Source organism: Phocoena sinus, chromosome 1 (genome assembly GCF_008692025.1).
Source record: "Phocoena sinus isolate mPhoSin1 chromosome 1, mPhoSin1.pri, whole genome shotgun sequence".
NCBI lineage: Eukaryota > Metazoa > Chordata > Mammalia > Artiodactyla > Phocoenidae > Phocoena > Phocoena sinus.
In genome coordinates, this window is record NC_045763.1 from 4286012 (window position 1) to 4307320 (window position 21309).

General features: G+C 58.3%; 1 protein-coding gene across 3 annotated transcripts in view; it reads left to right on the top strand.

Moving 5' to 3' along the window:
* The window catches only part of KCNAB2 (potassium voltage-gated channel subfamily A regulatory beta subunit 2), a 96782-nt gene that overhangs the window by 1179 nt on the left and 74294 nt on the right, over window positions 1-21309 (top strand). The gene's annotated exons all lie outside the window — the stretch shown is intronic.

Consider the following 21309-nt stretch of genomic DNA (forward strand, 5'->3'; position numbering starts at 1 on the left):
GGGTTGGGGTATGGGAACTCACCAGTGGGGGCTGCCCTTTCTTCTCTTTCACTCGTCTGCCCTGTGTTGAAATGCATCCAAGGGGAGATGACATAAGTAATAGCTCTTGGGGAAATGAGCTATTAGCATTTATGGAAATTAATACATCCACATCCGAGGAGGAAGAACACCAAGTTCAGGCCACAGCTGTCCCACTGCCTGTCCTTTCAGGATTTCTTCTTTCTCTGCAACTTCTCCTCCCCCTCACAAACGCCTTCCGCCTCCCAATGCCAAGAGCAAGCTCCTGCTCTGCAAACAAAACCGCATTCAGGCCCCACGTTGCAGGGTTTGGAGACCTGAGTGTGGAGAGCTGCACCTGCCCTCCTGACTGTTACTTGGCGTTTGCATCTACCTGCAGACCCCAGGCTTGTGTGTGGTTCTTGGGGCCCTTCCCCTGTGCTATCACAACGGGGGCCCAGAGGGCATTGGCTCCCGGGGTCCTGTCCGTCAGAAACACTCTCCATGCCCACACCCGGCCTCAATGACATTGAGGGTGTTCAGGCTGTAGCACGTTCCTACCTCGAAAGCAGCCTGCTGGAGGCTCCCCTACAGAACCGAGGTTCCGTTCTTTGTGCCTCTTTGTGCTGTGCCAGCGGACAGACAGTGTGGGGACTGAACCAGGGCACAGGGGGAAGGAGGGTCACGAAAAGTGCGAAGCTGGGTCTCGTGCTCAAACCCTTTGGGTCTGGACGTGGTGCCTGGACGGGAATGAATGGGCGTGAAAGCAGTGGCACACGGGAGGTGTGGCAAGACGGACACTACTGCTCGTCTGGCGAGGGCCACAGGCCGAGGCTCTGGGGGATGGAGGGGTGAGCAGGCTCCGGGGTGGGGCGGATTGAGAAGCTTCACAGCACGGGGCTGGCTTTCTTTCCTTTTTCAATGATCTTCTAAACCCCAAATGATTCAGGAGGAAGTGAGTGGCACAAGTTTTGGTTTGACAGTTTCCGGTAAGGGAGGCAGCCTCCTCTAGGCTTTCCTGTTTGTCGGTGATGGGCCCATGGCAACTGGGCAGCACGCATGTGGCAAAGGAAGGCCTCCTCCACTGCTGGAACCCAGGGGGACGAACGTGTGTGGCTTCCCAGGACTCTGGCTAGAAGGAGCGTGTATCTAGTCCTTGACCTTCACTTCTCCATGACCTTTGCTTCACCAAAGGTCCCAGAGCCAGAGCCATTTCCTGGAGTCCCTGAATGATAGGCAGAACAGTGGCACCGCAGGCAGCATTCGGGGAGGACCGTCTCTGAAGGTGTCCAGGGCCAGAGACCCCTCCTCTCCCCTTTCCGCAGCCAGGGATCCTGCCTCATAGAGGCGAGCACGCTAGAGCTACAAGGGGTTGGGCATCTTCCCCTTTGGAGGACACAAGGGAAGCCTTGGCAAAGTCAGAGACTTCTCCAAGGTCACTCAGAGGTGAGCCGCGTCAGGCCCCGTACCTCCCACCAGTCTGAGCCAGGTCACTTCCTTGGTACTGCCCTTGGAGGAAACCAGCACCCCGGGAACATGCCAACCACCAGCTCTAGCCACCCTTCAGGACGCACTTGTGAGATGGTGCTGACGCACGTGGAGGAAACAGCACCCCGGGTGCGTCTGAGTCACTGGGGCTGTCAGGGGTGGGAGATGCTACCGACCACAGAGAGTTCTCGGTGACAGCGTCCTGCCCGGCCTGGCAGTTCCTCAGAGCCAGGGCCCTGTGGTTCCAAAGATGTCATCAAAGAGATGGCAAGGGGCCGAGCCGCCGGGTGAGATGAAAGGGAAGAAGAGGGACTCTGTATCTTGACCTTGCTTCGCTGCGGGTCCTTGTAAATAACCCTGAACAGCCCTGCAAGGGAGGCTGCTTAGCCTGGATGGGAAACAGGCACAGAGTGGTGGTGAGAGGGACCCGGCCTCCTGGATTCTGTTCCCGCTGCACCAGGCCCCCTCCAGCCCATCAGCCAGTGCCGGAAATCCTTACCCCCCCCCCCAGAGATGCGTCTCCTCCAATGTGCAGGAGGGTCAGGTTCAATCCCAGCTCCCAAGGGACATGGAAGCCGCCTTTCTCATGATGGGAAGCCCAGCACGCTCAGCCCTCCACCCACAGCATGTCCCCCCTTTCTTTGGGGTGACTTGGAGGAAATGTGGTCCTTGGCTCAGCCAGTACAGAGGAAAAACAAGGGACAGGGCCTCCCCAGGAGAAAACACACAAGGGGCCAGGTGGGAACATCACCCGACAGGTCATCGGGTCACTGGGTGGGGGTGGGGGGCGCTTCAAGCTTTCTATCCGGCCTGGGCTTGGCGAGAACATGAGTCTCCCTGTCCGAGTGGACTTGAGCAGATGCTGGGTCTTCTTACCCTTTGCCACATCCCGCGGGGCTAAAACAGGGCTAGCCTTCCTCTCCCTCTACACTGAGGGGTGCACTCTGGGCCCGGCCCCCCCAGCTGAAGTGTGCCCTGCACCCGCACACTGTCTGACTCATAGCACAGAGGACAGGGTCTCAGGAGGTCACCCCCTACTCCACCAAGTGGCCAGGTGCCTAGCCCTGGAGACCCGGTATCCACAGGCTTGTATGTGTCCCTCATCCTATTTCACCCACATGCCTGGCACCTGCCTGCCTCCCTTGAACTTCCTCGTTGCAGTCAACCTCTCTTCCCTCTAGATCCAGCACACAGGCTCTTGCAGAACTGACTGTCTTAATGCCACACAGGGTACGGATTAGCTAGGACTGGGAAAGGGGGAAAAGCAGAGATGGGCTGGGGATGGCTCCCTCAGCTTCACACCTGTGCTGCAGCCCCGGTAGGGAACTTTTCCCCACCAGGATCCTGAGCCCTCTTAGTGGGTTTTCCCCGCCTAATGTGATCTTGATCTTGAGCCCCAGCTGCTGAGTGGCTGAGATCCACCATCCAACTCAACGGTTGAAAGCCAAGTGTATGTTTCTCCTGCTCAGATCCCTGCACTGGCTTCAAAACAAACCAGCAAACCGTTCGTCGTCGGGCTAGTTTCCCCAGTAAGCGAGCGACTTCTTGGGTCCCATAGACACTGGGTCTTGTCCGCAGGGCCCTCTGTCTGGGGTCTTGGCCTGTGGCCCCCAGTGGAGAACTAGCTCTCTGAATGTCCGGTTCTTACTCTCCCAGCCGCTTGGCCCTGTGCTTGTGTCTCCCTTTTTCAGGATTGGTGAAATGAGGCAAGTAGAGGCATACGGACAGTCCCTGGCACGGGGCGGGCACTCTGTCAGCTTCCCAGCCTCTGTGTCCAGTCATAGACTGAGCGCAAACCTTCGCTCTACCTGGAGCCCAGGAGTCCCCTTCTGAGTCATTTCATGAGCCCACGTGAGGCTCCTCAGAGGGGCTGGGTGCTCCTGGGGAACAGCCTGGGAAAACCCAGCTGGCGGCTTTCGTGGAGGAAGGGGGTTGGGGGGAGCCTGTTGCTGTCTCTGCAGATCATGGCCTCCCAGTGAGTGGAGGACACGGCTTGCCCTGTCCTCCCAACCCCAGGCCTCCTGGAGGGCTGGGTGCGCAAGCCTGCGGGGCATCCGTCTGCCCGCCTACCCCCCCTGTACAGTAGCCCGTGGGGGCTGCAGAGCCCCACCCCAGGCGCATCCACCCTCTGCAGCACAGCATGTTTTCATTTTCCATCCTTCAGCAGCTTTACGATCTCTCAGAGTGAACTGCAACCTGATGTCCACAAGCTGTCAAATACAGCCCAGGGCAGAAGGAGCTAGAAATCTGCCCGGGAACCTTGCCTTCCCGAGTGCTCTGCGGTGGCAGGGTCTCTCTGGAAACAGTGCCCTTCCTGCCCCTTCTGGATGGAGGAGACTCAGAAATAACTAGCACAAGGAAATTCTAAAGAATCCACGCATTAAAAAGTAAATTAGAATTTAAGCATTGTTTAAAACCTATAAATACCGCCGACTGGGAACGCCCTCTGCAGCAGACATTTGAAAGGCCGAGGGTGAGCAAGACCCACCTAACCTAACCACAGACCAGGAGCCATCAGAGAAGCCTCTGCTGGTAGAAGAGAGATGGGGGGCAGGTGGGCTTGATATTTGACACAGACCCTGAAAGAAGGCGGGGTTGTGATAGCAAAACTGGGAAAGGACTGCCTGGAGAGAGCCTTGCACGGGCCAGGCCCCAGAGGGAGGACCAGGGGTTTGGACAGTGGCCGAGGCCCAGGGGGAGCACAGGTGGGACATGAGTATGGGAGTCGTTGAGGGGGAGCAGGGACTGAGTTCTGGGAGACCAGCCGTCAGACCCCTGGGGGTTTTGGAGCCAGCAGTGACGTGTCCACACCGGGATGAAGGAGGCAGATGTGTCTGCAGTGTGGGGTGAGGACCACGTGTGATGGCGGGGGAGATCGCGTGTCATCCTAAAGAGAGACCGTTATCTGTGTTGTGTGCTGCTGTAGGCCCAGCATCGCGCACAGAGCGGGACCCCGTAAGTGTGTCTCGAGCAGCTGAGTCGGCAGGAGAGCGTCACAGCAAAGCTGCTGTGGAGCCGGGTGGCAATGAGATGCGGGCAGTAAGGGCAGCCCCAGGTCCCCTTTTCATCGCTCCGTCTGCTCGGGCTGCATCCTGCTCACCCTGCCTCGTTGGGTCCAAGGTCTTTGCCTCGGCCAGTCATGGCTGTGGGCATCGAGAGGGACAGCCATGGGTCCAAGCGGGGTTCAAGCCAGAGGTGATTGCCAACCCCCCGCCAGTCACAGCCTTGGCAGTGGACGAGGTCACCCAGGAGGTGGGGCCAAGAGTAAAGGGGGCAGAAGACGGAGCCCAGGGAGTGGCCGTGAGTGCAGAGGATTTGAGAGGGAAGGTGAAGGTCAAGACAGGAGGAACCCTGGGTCATCCTGGAGCCCAGTCAGAGAGGGAGATAGAAGGAGGGGGCCGGTGTCCGCTGCATCAGGCGGGCCCCACGCTGCTGGGGCCACAGTCTCTGCCAGTCATGGGGGGCGACAGCTGCCCCCCGTAACAGGTGCGCATGCCACGTCTTTGCCCCGTTCTGTGTCCACTCCTTCAGTTCAAGGAGCTGCCATTGCCCGCATTTTACTGGTGCAGAAACAGTCACTGAACGCCAAGGTGCCTATCCTCGGGTCACAGGGCGCTATCAAGGAGTCAAGATCTGAACCCCGGCTGTCGGGTGCCAGCGCCTGCCCCCCTGACCTTTGCATTCTGCTGCCTAAGTGGTTCTTGAGAAATGTGACGGTGAAAGAAGGAAGGGGGCGTGCTCCCGGGGTTAGCAGGTCGGTGGGAAGAAAAGTCACTTTTCTGGTTAACCGGGTCCATCGGCCGCCTCCTCAGTCTCCATGGTGCGTGATTCTGTGTCCTGCCCTTATGGGGGCATTTCTGGGGTCACCTGTGACCTGCGGGGCTCATCCTTCCAGCTTCATGGGTGGCTCTGCCTATGATGCCGCTGCGGAGGGTAAGAATGCGGAGACTGCGGGGGCCCCAGTGGCGCCAGGCAGTCCTGAGCCCTGGGGCACACATCGGAGTCTCAGGGGGCAGTGCCTGAAAACAGCCCCTGAGGGTCCTGGTGCAGCTCAGCAGCCACTGGTCCAGGGTTCCAAGTCCACACTTTGAGAAACACTCCCCAGTTTGTCATAAACTTTCCCATTTCCACTTCGTAAAGCAGCACCCAAGGAAACACGCCTTGATCATTGGAAGCTCTGATGAGCAAGCCTTCCTGGGGCTTCTTCAACACTGTGGAACATAGGAAGCCCTTGTGCTACTGGGCGACCTGCTACGCTTTTGTCAGCTTCGGATCCCGAATCGAGCTTTAATCCTGCCGGGGGTGGGGAGATGCTGGTGTTAGTGGTGCCCCAGTGCTCCTGGAATGAGGTTTGGTCAGGATGCTGACTCTCTGACCGCCTGCCCCGTGCGACGGGAGTGGGCATCCCTCCCGGGAGCCAGTCTGTCACTTGGGACTGAACCTGTGGCATCTCCCCTCCCCCTCTCGTGAGCCCCCACCTCTGCTCAGTGGCTCCCTCACCCCCCGGGGAGCGTTGCCTTTGCCTCTCACTGAGGGGAAGGTTTTTTGTCACCCAGCTTAGGCTGCCCGGAGCCATCACTGTCCCTTTGCTCTTGCCAAGATCATGGGATGCCCGGAATAGGGATTGCAAATCCCAATGAAACATCGCTCCCTTTCTGTAGGGGCACAGGCGCTGGGGACACCTCCCTGCTTATACCTGCCCATGTCCTGCCCAGGACACATCAGAGGCTCCAGGGATGCTACTGGGGATGCTGCCATACTCCCTCTTCATCCCGAAGGATGGGTTTGGGAAAGGCCTCTGACGGCTCGTGGGACAGCTCCTATGGGTACATGTGGGCCCACGTCCTAAATAAAGAGCCTGTTCGGATGAGACTCATCGGCCACCCTGGGCCTGATGTCGCAACTCGAGGGACGGTGGTTGATTGTAGGAGCGACCCTGCTCCAGCTTTGTGCAGGTGTGGCCATGCTGCACGTCACCCCTTCCTTCACTGACCCGAGAAGCAGGGGGGTAGACGAGGCCACTGCCCTCAGGGCCCACAGTCGGTGGGGGAGGAGACACGGGCTCCAGCCCACGGAGGTGCCACTCGGGCGACAACGGAACTGTCTGCAGGCCCAGCAGGCAGGACGGGGCAGTGTGCATCCCACATGGTCGGGAAGGGAGGAAGCGGGGCTGGAGCCGGTGTGGCTCTGTGTTGGGTGACAGAGGGAGAAGGGTCAGGGCGGTCTTCTGGGCAGGAAGAGCTGTGCCAGAAGGTGAGAGATGGCCTGGGGTATTGGGGGGACCTCAGGAGAGGGACGCCGGGCTAAGTGAGGAGAGATCTCAGGGGCTGCTCATCTTTAGAAGAAAGATGTATCCTGACCAGGACACAGGAGGGTGTAAACGGGGAGGCATCCCCTGCTGCTGGGAGTCAGAGCACCTGTGTCCATGCAGAAAGGGGACGATGTTTTGTTGGAATTTGCAGTCCCTATTCCAGGCATCCCACGTCCTTGGCAAGAGCAAAGGGACAGATGAGGCTCATCTGTGGGGCTAAGCATCCAGAACGGGGGAAAGGAAGCTGACCAGGTCCCTCAAGGTCCCCAGCCCTGTCCCGTGCCCGTGGTTCCCTCAGGAGCCCTGAGCTGCTCCAGCTACCGTGATTACCACAGCTCCCCCCAAAACACACACGGAGCCTGTGTGCCCAGCTGGGCCCTTGCTCTCTGCCTCACCCAGGGCTGGAAGGTTCTGACAAAGCCCACTGGGGTACCACTGGGAGGGATGTGGAGGACAGGGTTTCTCCCCACCCTCCCCCAGCCTGGTAACCATGGTAACCGTGGGGAACTGCTGGAGGCTCCCAGCCACCCGCTGGGCTGCATGGGTGCTGAGGCCCTGGTGGGGACCCATGGTACAGCCATGTGGGCCCCTGGGTAGCAGCCTTTGCGAACAGCAGGCAAGGCGGCGGGTGCAGCCAAAGCTCTGAAAACAAAAAGGGCCCCAGTTCAGGGGGAGAGGGCACAGCTCAGGGGACCCTTCCCCAATCCCTTGAGGGGACGAGAGGGCACTTGCTCCCAGGTTCAGGCAGAACCCCTGGTCTCTAAAGCAGCCCCCAAGCCAGCGGGCATTTGAAGTATTATGGGGCTTTATTTCATTTATTTCTGTGGGACTGGGGCCCCTGGGCTCCTCCAGCCACCAGTCCTCAGGAAAGTCCCTTCAGGCTTCTTACTCTTTGACGCATGTGGTCCAGCCTGTCTGTCTTAAGGAGAGGGAAACTGGGGCTTGGGGAGGAATCATCCTTGTTGGCAGCTTGGGGCCACCATGCAGCTCTCTGACTGCCAGCCTGTGTTCACTCCCTGAGCAGCCCTCACCAGCAGCAACACTCCAGGATGGTCTTTGCTGTTGACATCCGGTCCCTCCTAGAGCGTGTGCCCCATAAGGACGGGGTGCGTCTGTCCCGTCGCCTCTGTACCCCCAGCTCAGCCCTTGGGCAGGCGCGTGGCGGAAGCAGCCTCTCAGCGACGATCAGGAACGATGGACTCTCCCAGAAGGTAGAACGGGGTAGGAAACAGCTCGTGTAAGGCCCACCCACCCCCGCAAGCTGGAGCCGCCCTCTGCAGAGCTGGGAACGGATGGGGCACCCCGGCCTACAGGCTAGTGGCTGCCACTGACTCGGGATGATCAGAGAAGGGAAACCCCTGGGCAAGAACCAAACCTTGTGCCAAATCCTCCCTGGGACCTCCTCCGTACATCAGACCATTTTCAGGGTGCTCCCGCATCCCCCAACCCAGGCCTCCCCGCTTCCTAAGCCAGACGGCCCATGCTTGGTCCTCCGGAGGGATGCTCATTTCCCTGTACATGTGGGTGAATACTGCTGGGGCAGAGGCAGGACCACTAGGCCTGTCACCCTCCCTTTAGGCCCGAGGAACACTAGCCTGACCCAGGCTGATTTCCCCAACTTCCAAGAGCCCACGGTCCTTTGAGCCAGTGCTTCGCAAGCGTCAGATGGCTGCCCTTGCCTCCCATCCCCTCACAGCATTGATGTCAAGGGTTCGGAGTTGCAAAGAGGTGATGTTACAGTCCTGGCAATCCTCCACTCATCCTTTCTGTGTGAGGCTTCACTCCAGGAATGAAGTCCTAGCACCGGTCCTGGTGCTGCCTGCAGGCAGGACAGGTCTCCCGCCTCCCCTTGAGTCCACTCGTCCACCCCAGGAACCTTCAGAGGCCCTGCTTGGAGGAGCTACCTGGTGAGCTTTGGATCCTTGAGCTGAAGCCGTGGGACCAAGCCTGGGCTCCCTGGAAGCAGGCAGTGGCCGTCCCCGCCGTGGGCTCCCTTATTCCATCTCCCCCAGGCTGGCCACCCCACTGACAGATTCTCCGCGAAGTATCTTATCCCCAGGGCACAATCCTGCCACACTCCGAACAACAGGCAATGCCCCAGGGAGGGCAGAGCAGCCGTGGCCTCTGCGGCCTGGCACCCAGCCAAAGATGGCAGTCAGCGAGGATGCACCCCTGCAGCTGAGGGCAAGACACAGCCCGGTGCTCAGAGCCTGTGTGCTGCGGCAGCTCCAGTGCGGGGGCGGGCATCGTAGGCTGATGGCCACAGGCTCCCAGCCACCTGGCATCTGGACAGATGGGCTGTGTCCTGCAGCCCGGCAGCCTCCCCGAACAGACTGCATGCCCAGTGCCCAGCAGCCGCGTTCATGTGTTTATAGCAGAGCCACTTAATTACGCAAAGTTAATTCCTTCTAACTGCAGAAGCCGTCCCAGGGCATCCCGATTGAGTGGTCCCAAGCGGCAGGCAGAGAAGGCCATGGTCCCGTGAGCAGGTTTCCATGGGAGCAGGGGACCTCCAGGAAGGAGGCTGGACGGCTGAAAGCCTTTGCCCAACAGCAGGAAGGAGGCAGGCAGTTCATACGATGCTGGTGGTGGTGGTGGTGGTGATGGTGATGGTGATGGTGATGGTGATGGTGATGGTGATGGTGATGGTGATGGTGATGGTGATGGTGGTGATGATGAGGGCAACGATCATGCTGGTCATGATGACGTTGATGGCGGGTATGAGGAGGGGTAGGATAATTGCTGTCCTATCATTATTTGTATCAGCAGCCGCCATTGGTCTGGGATCTGCTCTGTCAGGCTCTTGCTTAAACCTTACAAGCATTTACTCTTAACCCTCCAGCCACCCCAGGAGTAGGTGCTTCACGGGTGAGAACAGTTTCCATGCTTGACCTCGGGTCACACAGCCAGCCGAGGACCCTGGGCCCCATATCGCCTTGTTAATGGGATGGTTGCTCACACTTGGCCTTGCCCCTGGACTGGGGTCACCAGGATTCCTGGTAAGAGGAAACCGCATAAAGGTCCAGCCCAGCCCTCAGCTCAGTGCTGGCAGAGCCCCACTGGATCCTTTCTTTCCCTGCCTCATTTACGCAGACCCTCCCACCAGAAGGGGGTCGCTGAGTCTGAGGCCGGAAGAGTGCGGTTGGGAGGTGGGACCCCTCCTCACTCTCCTGTATGCTTTCCCCTCCCGCCTGCAGAATCGTGGGACTCTCCTCTTCCCCCACTCACATCACTGCCGGAGACTTTCCCAAACAGGGAGACAGACATCACTGCGAGTGACCGAGTTATAGCCTATTGTTTTCCCCAAAATTCACTGAAACATGATCTCCTTAGGGATTTAGCATCTTTTCACTCTTCCCAATAATGCTGTCTTGAACACGGGTGTACATCTAAGTTTATTTCCTCTCTTGGACGGTTAGGTTACATTATATAAGTAGGATTTCTGGATCCCAAGCTATGGATCTTTATTGCCCAATTACTTTCCCAAAAGCTTGTACCACACATCCCCGAAGCAGCAGCGTCTCACTGGAGTAGCTTCTTTGCAGCCTCACCTGCAATGAGTATTTTCATTTAAAAACGCATTTTTTTTTCCTGTTAATTATATGATTGCAAAGGCACAGTGCCTGATGGCTTTCTTTTGCATCTCTTTTAATTCAGCAGAGCCTTTAATGGATGAAGTGGAATAAAGCTGGCTTTCCAATTGCTAGTGTGGTGCTCCATGGGCAAGATATTAATCTTTCATGCCTCTGTCATGTGGCGCCAGCAGCGTAATCCTCTTTGAAATCATTTGTTATTTATTCTTACAGTCCCCTGGAGGGCGGGGAGGGCCCCAGGAGCCTGTTCACAAATGCTAATGCAAGGAGGGCTGCAGAAATTTCCCTGCAAACTGCCGCTCCCCTCAAGGTGTGGAACTGAACCAGGGCTGGGGACACAGGCCCCCCCCCAGCAAAAGGAGACACATCACCCCAGTCTCTGCCTCCATCACTATGCCTCCTTCCCTGCATCTGTGTCTCTTCCACTTTTAGGGAAACCTGTCATTGGATGTAGGGTCCACCCCGATCCAGGATGACCTGACCTTAATTACATCTGCAAAGACCCTTTTGCCTCGTAAGGTCCTGTTCACTAATACCAGGGACCGGGACTCTGACATATATTTGGGGTGCGGGGGGCACAATTTGAGCCGCCACAGCAGGTTTCTGCCATTGATTCCCCACCACCACCCCCAGGGCCCCCTCCAGAAGCTCCTATGGCTTTCTTTCTGGTCTGCTGATTCTTCCCCCTTGGCAGGGACTGCATTGTTGGGTGTTACCGGCTAAGGGGTAAGAGTGGGAGTATGGGGTGTGGACCTGGGGTCGAGCTGGGTCGAGTCGGACCCCCTCTCTGGAAAGCCAGCAGTTACACCCGGAGCCGGGGCCTGCAATGAGGAGTGGGGTCCAGTATGGGGTCATCCTGGCCATACCTGCCAGCATACTTAGAGGGCAGAGCCCCCTTCCTGGCCTCAGAGTGGTGGGCCCAGCAGCCTGGGGAGGCTTCATGGAGCTCACCTGTGGGTGACAAGGTGAGCAGGTGAGACAGCGCGGCGTGTCCCATCGAGGGCAGATGGGAGGTGCTCAGATAGGACCCCGTTTTCAGGATGCCAGCCTGTGCCTCCCCCGGGGAGGGACGGGTTTGTGCTACAGCCTTTGGGGGCCCAGTATCCCTCAGACACGCTGCCTGGCGAGCGACCTTCTTCTCGGGCTCCCGATTCCCTCTGCAGATGGCACCAAGGTTTGTCCCTCAACTTCTTCTAAGGGTCACTGCTGAAATCCCCGTAAAGCCCAGGGGTCCAGCACCACCGTGTATGCGATCACGCGGAGTTTGGGGGATCAGCTGCAGACAGTCGGCCTTACGCTGTGCCAGGCACTGTGCCATCTACAGGGGAGGGGCCTGGCTGGACACGGTGACCAGAGGCCCCTGCACGGGGCTGGCCAGAAGTAGGTGGCCCCCGTGCCCATGGCCCACCACCAGCCCCCCAATGTTACTGCAGAAACTCGTAGCAGCGGGCAAGATGGGAACACCCACGGCTCCCCAGGTCCTCCCTTCCCGGCACCCTGCTTGGAGGGCCTCTCGGGGTGTGGGTTGTCCAAGGCTCCAGAGAGGAAGAGACCCCACCAGCCCTGGGGGAGGGCCGAGTGTCCAGGGACTGCTTGGTGGCACAAGAGGGCGCCAACGTGTCCACTTGGACTAGAGAGACGGACTCTGAGGCTGCCTGTCTGGGGGACACCAGGGTGCTGGCCTCTCCCTCCTGCTCCCAGCCTGGGGGGTAAGCGGTTAAAACCCACCCCCCATGCCCGGGCCAAAGGAGGCCGCTTGGAGCTGCTCCCTCCATGTGCCATCTGCCGAGAGCTGGGCCGTCTCTGCTCCCTCCCGTGTCAGCTGCTGAGTCAGGCTTTGAACCATCACGGGGTCACAGCCCTAATCACTGGCAAGGGGTGCTTCTTCCTCCCCGCCCCCTGCCCCCCAAACTCTGTGTTTTCTTCCCACCGTGGCTGAGTTCAAAAGACCTCGGTCCGGCTCTGATAGGAGATGTGGCATTTCTCTGTCCCTCTTACTGCGGATGCCCCCCAAGGAGTGGGGAAAACCAAGACCACTTAAGGGGGAGGGGAAGCGCGTGCTCGGACCTCCCCCCCCTCCCCCTCCCACAGTCTCTCGGCTCATTGGTTATCACGATCAGAGGCGGATGCAGAGGTTCTGTCTCTGACGCCCCAGCCAGGTACTCGGCGGCACTGCAGCTGTGGCCGAGGGGCTGGAGATGCCGCAGGCATGCTGACCGCAGGGTGTCCCGGACTCAGTGCCGCCCGTGGGTGCTGCCTGGAGTCCTCTGGGATTGCACGACCGCCCCCCAGGGAGCTGGTGAGTGTGGGGGGCCGGGAGCCGCTGCCTCACCCGGACCCCCTCACCGGTGCCAGTGGGGAGGGAATCCTGGAGGTGGGCCATTAAGACCTGCAGCTTGTCTTCTATTTGGTGTGAAGGACAGGGCTTGGGTTTCGTAAGGGAAAGGCCCTCACGGGCAGTCAGCCGAGTCCCGATCCTGCAGCAGGAAGCCCCCCTTGTCCCCCTGACACTGGTCAGCACTGGGGACAGGTCGCTCTGGTTCTGCTGTTCTTTATCTTTAAGAACCTCTCCCCTCTGAGGGACAAGGTCCAGATACCAGAACAGGCGAGAAATGCTCTCGGTGTGAAAAGAGAGCTGGGGCGGTGGAGTGTGGGCGACACAGCTCTGTCCCACGGCACACCCCCAACCAGTTCTCACGCTGTGTGTGGCCCCCTGACTCCCAGCCTCCACAGAGGGGCTGGTGCACGTGGGGCATTCAGGCCTGGGGCGCTGGGTGAGGAGATGCCTGTTGCCTCGATGGGAGCCCGGCTCCTCCCAGGGAGACAGCCCTGCCCATGGCTCTGGGAGCATCCACTGAGGCAGGAAGTGGGCACAGCCAGGCCCCAGAGGAAGGAAAAGCACCCCTGGGTGCGCTTCATCCCAGGGGAGGTAGGGGCGGGCCCAGCCCCTCTGCCTCCCCCAGAGGTGTGGGACACACTCTCTGAGTCGTGTCTGAGATGTGCTCTGGCTGGACGTTTGGGTCGCCCAGATGGCTCTCAAGTCCTTCTAGCCACCACCCCCCGTACCCGGGGGGGATCCTGGGTCCTTCATCTTCACCTGCTCTGTGGAGCATCTGCTTTTTGGAGCAGCGGGAGGCTCCCCGGGGCTGGCCTGCAACCACCTGGCACGCGGGCCGTGAGCTTGCAAGTCCTCACACACATGGGACGCTCCGGCCACCCTTCTGGCCTGACCTGGGGCGGAGCTTCCGGCCTGAGGGAGGAGAGGCCTTCCCCAGCATCTCCTGGGGAACACGAGCGGCGGCAGACCTCGGGCTGCTTGGCCGATGGGTAGAGTGGGCCTGTGTGTGCGTGCGTGCGTGTGTGTGCGTGTATGCACACCTGTGGGTTGTGTGCGTGCGTGCACACACACACACCCTTTCCGAGGCACGTGCCCCACCCATACCCTCATCAGAGCTGCTCTCCAGGGCTGGCCTGGAATGCTGCATCCTGCCAGGGTTCTGGTCTCTCCCTAGATTCTCTTGATAAACTTCCTGTAATTGGAGGAACTCTGACATGCTTTCACAAAAGGGAAGGAAAATTAGTTTTAAAGAAAAGAAAGAACTGCATGACCACCTGGAACTCACTTTTGCCCTGTGGTTCCGCAGTGGAGTCTACATGCTTTCTCCTGGGATTTCTGGGGATGAGACTCTGAGGCTGTGGGTTTCAGGAAGCACTCCCGCTCCTGCACTCAGATGCCTCTGTCTCTCTATCTCTGTCTGTCTGTCTCTCTGCCTTCGGCAAGCATTTCCACACTCCAGTCCTTGGCCTTTCATCTGATGCTCTGAGTCATGTGTGCACACAGCCAGACCTGTTTCAGAGTTTGCATTTCTCTTTCAGCTGGTTAAACTTTTTCTTAAATAAGCCTATTTTGAAATGAAACTTGCCATTCCTGCAATTAAGGGAAAGCCAGCATTACTTATCGTAATTCAAAGATAACTGGATAAATAAGTAGATAAATACTAGATTCGAGAACTATCTCAGGTGTGACCAGGACACACAGACTTTGAAAACCCCTGTCTTGGGGATTCCAGAATGAGCCACCGGCTTGTTTTCTGGGAATTGGAGGGTGTTTTGCCTGCCCCTCCCCCTCCGATCATCCCCATTCCCCCTGTTCACAGGTGGAATGCCTGGTCCAGGGTTATTCACGTTCTGAGGGCAAATTGACGAGTCCTTCCTCGTCCCTGCTCCGGTGAATACAAGAGGTAGAAAAGCCGGGGTGGGGTGGGGGACATCAGCCCCATGTGTCCCCCAGTTGGATTTAGGCAAGAGGGGGAGGTTTTATTGGGGATGAGGGTGCCCAGAGGCTGGGCTGGCATTCAGGTGTCAAAGATTTGAACCAGAAAGCGGCAGGGAGCATTCTTCTCCAGAAATCATCATGGGAGCCTGGGACAAAATGGCATGAGGGGGCGTTAAGAGTGTTGGCTTTGGAGTCGAGTAGACCTGCCCCAGCTCTTTGCTTCTTAGGGCTTTAGCGGAGTAGTTCAGAAGATTCGGACGGTAGAGGTGTTAGTCATGGAACGTGCCGACACCCTCCCCGCTATTGCCGCCCCGGGGGTAACCACTGCAAATAGTGTGGGATGACCCGTGCAGAACGGGGAAGCAACCACTGCATTGGACCCTGAGGTTGGTGACATCCCCAGCGGGTGGGGAGACACGGCACCCGCCCCAGGGTGGGGCACAGAAGGAACAAGGGCAGGGGCTGCCACAGGTACAGGAGCATGAGGGAACGAGGCAGGCAGGCGTGCCCAAGGCCAGATGTGTGGGAAAAGAGGCAGGCAGGCGTGTGGGAAGCAGCCTGCAAAAGTAGTCAGGCCTGGCTGTGAATGGTTCTGCAGACCAAGCCCAGGTACTGGGCCTGAGGCTGAAGGCCCTGGGCAGCCAGTGAAGACGTGGCCTGACGCATCTGCGGTGGAGGAAGAGGAATGGGACTCTGGTGACAGGTGGTCGACCCGAGGCTGGCAGTGGAGATGGGCAGGAGAGGGAGTGTTCCAGGGGCAGCTATGTGGATGCGGCCAACAGAGTCTGAACCTGGGGCTCAGGCCGGGGGTGCTGGCGGTGCAGCCGTGGGGCTCGTGGGCATGGAGGTGAGAACTGAAGCCCAGAGGGTCGTTCGGGGGGGAAGACTCCAGAGCAGCAGTGCTTGGGGGAAGAAGAGCCAGCCTGGGGTGAAGGTGGAGGGCATGATAGAAGTGGAGGTTGTGGAGGTGGTAGAAGTGATGGAGGTGAAGGTCATGGAGGTGAAGGTCATGGAGATGGTAAAGGTGGTGTGTGAGTGTACGTGCATGTTCACACATGCATGTACGTGTGCTCTACGCCCGTGCACACGTGCCCTTGAGATGCCTGGCTCTGTCCTTGCGTTGTGAACCAGGGATCATCCTGGTCGGGGACTCCAGACCTGGTAGAGACTGTCAGTCCAGTGATAGCCTGAGATTCTGACCTGGGCCTCTGCGAACTGCACCCTCCCACCGTGAAACCCCGTGGAGGAGGTGCTGAGCTGCAGGAAGACGGAGCACGCGAGCCATGCAGAGCAGGCGTGACCTGCCTGCGTGCGTTCAGCAATCGCCCCGTCCCGGCACGAGGGATTCCGCAGGGAATGAGACCAACCCATGGCTGCCCTCTGAGCTCACCATCTGGTCAGGGGGACAGCCGGGTGGAGTCACCACAGGTTGGGGTACAAGCTCTGCAGGAAATGCACGTGCTGCTGTGATGGACAGGACATTGGAGAGGGCTTTCCAGAACGACCTCTCTGGAGAAGTGACATCTGAGCAGGGACACAAAGGAAGAGCGTCCCGGGCAGAGGGACGGCACCTGCCAAGGCTCTGTGGCAGGAGAGAGGGGAGGAGCCCGGAGGAAGGCCCCAGCCCCCCACGTGGGTGTCCCACAGGCCCCTCGGACTGGACGCAGCCGCCACCAGGCTCCGGGCTCCCCCAACCTGCTGCACCCACCACTTCCCCCATGTCAGGAGCTGGGGGGGGTCACCCTGCTCCCCTGTCTTCCCCCAGCACCCCACATCCACCCGCCAGCCGGCCTTTGGTCTCCACCTCCCGGCTCGCACCTGCATCGTTGCTGGTCTCTTAAGGAGACGCCCCCCTGCCTTTGCCCCCGCCCATCCCAGCCACTCTTATCCTGGAGAGCACGGTTGTCTCACCCCTGTCGGGAGGAAGCCTTTGGTTGTTCCCTCTCTGCCTGTGGCAGTGCAGGGCTGTGGTTCAGAGGAGGGACTCTCAGGGCTGCGCGGGGGCATGGCCAGGCCAACGGAACCGCTCTGAGCCTCCGTTTCCCCAGCCATCACCAGTGGTTGGTGATAAGCAGTACCAACTTCACAGGGTGTGGGATGAAGGCTAAGTGAGTGAGTGCACGTGAAAGCCTTTATCCCAGCGCATCACACCTCTGCACTCAGTCACCAGCAGCTTGGACTGGTCCCCACCCAGGGATGAGGCCAGAGATGCTGCTCAGGTGGGTGTCTGGTGCCTCGTCCCTCCCTGCCACTCAGAGGGCACTCAGATGTCCTGGACCCCCAGCCACTGAAAGCCCAGTGTCATTGCAGGACCCTGAAGGCCCAGTGTCTCCCCAGGACTGATGGGTCACCGTGTCCAGGAGGGTGAGGCAAGGCTGTGGGCCGCAGCAAGAGGCCAGGCGGCCCACCTTGGACGGCGCTTTCCAGGTGCTGCACTGAGGCACCACGAGCTGGGTTTAAAAATACTATGCTTCTTTCATCTCAGTGCAGGAGCAAGAAAGAGAACACACAGTCTGTATGAGCAACTCATATCAAAAATAAATGAGACAGAAAGAGTAACCAAAAATAGTATGGCGTCAGAGGCGGCAGGCAGCCTGCGACCGTGGCCAGCTGTCCCCAGCGAACGGCTGGGAGGGCGGCTTTACATGTTTACTAGGAGCAGATTAATCAGGCCTGCGGTCCGATGATAAATCAGAATGACTAGCCGGTTAATGAGGATTCAGGGCACGTGGGACCTCTGTGCCTTCTCCCTCCCAGCACCCCCGCTGAGCAACGGGGTCAGGGGCTCAGCCAGCAGGCAGCGTGGGAGTCATCTTGGACCTGAGGGGGTCCCCTTCCTGACCGGAGTGTCCCCACAAGAGGACAGAGCAGAGCTGTGAGCGCTGTGGACATCATAAGGATCCACACTTCTGTCTTAATTTCAGTGGATGTCACCTTTTTTTAATGTCAGAGATCAAAGTTCTGCGAACTATGGCCCGAGGGCCAAATCCAGCCCACGACCTGTTTTGCTCAACTGGGAACACAGCCACACCCTTTCATTCACAAATTGTCTCTGGCTGTTTTCACATGGCAGAGACTCACAAAGCCCACATATCCACCCCCGTCCCTTGGCCGCACCCACCAGAGGTTTGCGGTTCCCACCAGAGATACCTTTCATCAGGTGCTCCAGCATCCTAGGGAGGTATCCTATCCATCAAAAGACATCTACCAGTGATGGGGGGGTTTGTCTGGTGGTGGTTTGGTTGGCTGGTGTTGATGCGGGGCTTTAGAGATTTTTTTAAATGATCATTAGATTCCGCAGTAACTAGCTTTCTCTTGTGCAGGCAACATCTTTGGGGCAGGCACGTTTGAGTCACGTGATTAACCTCAGACCCCCCCCCCGCAGGTTAACAGCCGCAGGAAACCCCCGGGCCCCACCTGCGGGCCACCCTCCCTGCTCTTTTCCCCAGACATCTGAGGGGGAAGAGCAGGTGGGACCCCACTGGGCAGGGTTAGAGAAGCACCTCTTGGGGGTCCCCTTTCCTGCGATGTCCTCAGGGCCACTCGGCTTCCATGAGTCACTGTGGAGCCCTTTCAAACCTCCACACGGCTGGGAGAGAGAGGATCCTTGGGACAGACCATGGAGCCACGTTGTGGATTCGATTAGGCTTTTGCATGTGGTCTGTCTGGGACACTTGGAAAATTTGCATAACATGTCACCCGGGAGGTGTCCCCCAGGGAAAAAAAAAAGGAGCTTTTCAACCATGAAGGTTTGCATTTCTACGAAGGCTCTGGGAGACCCCTCACCCATGACGTGACCGGGGTGGGCACTGCAGGACGCGGAGCTGAGCGCCCACCAATGGTGAATCCCCCCGGAATGTGACGTGTGGCCCCTCCAGGCACCAGCGTTGACAAATACACCTCCTGTGTTTGCCTCCCCGCCTCCCCAAGCGAGGTTTTGAACGGGGCTGCAAAACGTTGCAGATCACGCTGCCTTTGAAATGGGTCTGCTTCTGGCTATCAGTTATTAAACTGGATTACTGTCCAGTCCCCGGAGAGGAGGTTGTGATCTCATACGCTGAAAACTCTCAACAGATTCCCAGGGTTGGCTTGAAAGTCACCAAACCATGCAAGCCACCTGAATGCAGGAGATGAACAGAATGACGGTGACTAAGAGGGCGCGTGGGGCCCAGGCAGGTGCTCCGTGCAGTGACCTCACTTAACTGAGGTACCACTCGAAGAGAGGCAACGGCCGAGACTTGGGCCCAGGAAACAGGTGTGGGCTCACGGGGGCAGAGGCGGGGTCCAGCAGCACAGGTCTGTGGCTCCAAAGGCTGTGTGCCCGAAGCCCCTGTCGCTCCAGGACGGAGGTGTAGCCTTCTGGAGGCCGAGGTAACTCCTAGAACAGGGATCCGCAAACCTTTTCTACAGAGGGTCAGAGAATAATTGTTTTAGCCTTTCAGGCAGTGCAGCCTCTATCCCAACTCCTCAGTGCTGCCACGTGGCGTGAAAGCAGCCGTGGCCGATACGTGAATAATTGTTCTGGCCCGAATGTTTGTGTCCCCCAAAATTCATATGTTGAAGCCCTAACTCCCAGTGGGATGCCGTTTGCCTTTGGGAGGTGATTGGGTTTAGATGAGGTCCTGAGGGTGGGGTCCCATGATGGGTTGGTGCCTTTATAAGAAGAGGAAGAGACCAGAGCAAGCTCGTGAGGACACGGGGAGAAGGTGGCCATCCTCAAGCCAGGAAGAAGTGCTCACAGACACTGAATCTGCCAGCACCTGGATCTCGGACTTCCACCCTCTAGAACTTTGAGAAAAATGTCTGTTATTGAAGTCCCCCCCGCCCAACCCCATCTGTGGCGTTTTGTTATGGAGGCCCAGCAGTACATGAGCATGGCTCTGTACCAATGAAGCAGTATTGATGACACTGAAATTTGAATTTTTTATAATTTTTACGTCCCATGAAATATTCTTCTTTTGTTTTTCTTCCAACCACTTAAAAAACGTGAAAACCATCCTTTGTTCCCAGGCCGGGGAACAGAGGTGGGCCCTGTGGGTAGAAGTTACAAGGATGCTGATTTAAAAGCAACATGAAAGGGCTTCCCTGGTGGCGCAGTGGTTGAGAGTCCGCCTGCCGATGCAGTGGACGCGGGTTCGTGCCCCGGTCCGGGAGGATCCCACATGCCGCGGAGCTGCTGGGCTCATGAGCCATGGCCGCTGAGCCTGCGCGTCCGGAGCCTGTGCTCCGCAACGGGAGAGGCCACAACAGTGAGAGGCCTGCATACCGCAAAAAAAAAAAAAAAAATCAACATGATAAAGGACATGTTTCATCACTTCGGTCATCCCCAGAGGCCTCACTTGCTTAGAGCTCCCCATGGGGGTTTTGCAGAGGGAGCCGTGTGTCTCTGGAGCCCTGGACCCCGCTCTCTGCTCCGCACACTGGGAGTGTCTAGGATGCACGAACCCAGTCCTCCGCCTACACTCCGGGGACAGGTCCCGGCCCCAAGGAATGTGAGTTACCTTGAGGCAGATCTGTTCAGAACTTCCTCCGTAAGTTGTGGAAACAGCTAGAATCCCTATGAGGTCCGCACTTACTAGGAGGTAACTTTAGGTGGTCTCAAGACCGTCCTGGCACGCGATCGTGTTCTGTGGTCGAGCTGGGGGGACAGTACAAGACTACTTGCTGCAGGTCACCCCACACAGGCCTCTGAGGTACCACCTCCTGCCCCCGATCCAGCCTGAGAGACCTCCACCCGCACCACTCCTGCTGAAAATGGAGGCAGACTCCTCCATGAAGAACATTCCAGAAGATTCTGTCCCTTTCCATGAGGAAAGCAAAATTCCCTGGATGCCCCTCCCCCCACCCCAGGACCCTGCTGATAGACCGTGTCCCAGGCCACACCAGCTGGAAGATGATTCAGGAGATGGGGCATGTGGGCGGCAGTTGGGCCACTCAGCAGCTCTGTCTGTCATGTTTATTGATCCAGCTTAAATCTATGGCTCAGATGCGTCCACGCAGAAGAGAAGCTGCCCCTCGTCCAAATGAAGTATCCCTAACTTCACAGCCCAGCATTTAGTGGTTGCCTGCCCTCCCAGTCCAAAGGAACTTCTTGAAAAAGCGTTGGCAGATACTTGAAGAAATACGATTTACTCTTAGGGACCAGGAATGAAGTGGCGATTTGAGACCTGACTCACAGTGACCAACAGTGCCAAGCGGCTCGCGAAATTACAGGTGTTAGTTTGAAATGTCCAACTTCTACCTGCTGCCTGGAGGTGTGTAGGAGCAGTGAGTTAAGTGTGCCTTGTGGACCCACAGTGTCTCCTCTGTGCCGGTGGACAGCAGAGGGTACCTGTCCAGAGTCAGGCCCAAGGGGGCTCCAGGGCAGGTGGAGGAAAGAGTCCCAATCTGGAGCCAGATGTACCTGGTTCCTGTTCCAGCTCTGCCACTGATGGGCCTGTGGCCTTGGGTAGCATTTAGCATTCACGGGCCTTGATTGCCGTGTATAAAAGTGCCCTCATCTAAGAGGGTTAAAGACAGCAAGGGCTGTGTGCGGGGTGTCAGCCGTGGGGACTCTCCTCCCGACCCCCCCCACAGGGCCTCTCTTTTTCCCGTTGTCCCTTTGCTCTCCGGCCCCCTCCTGCTCACCCCCCGACAGCTGCTGT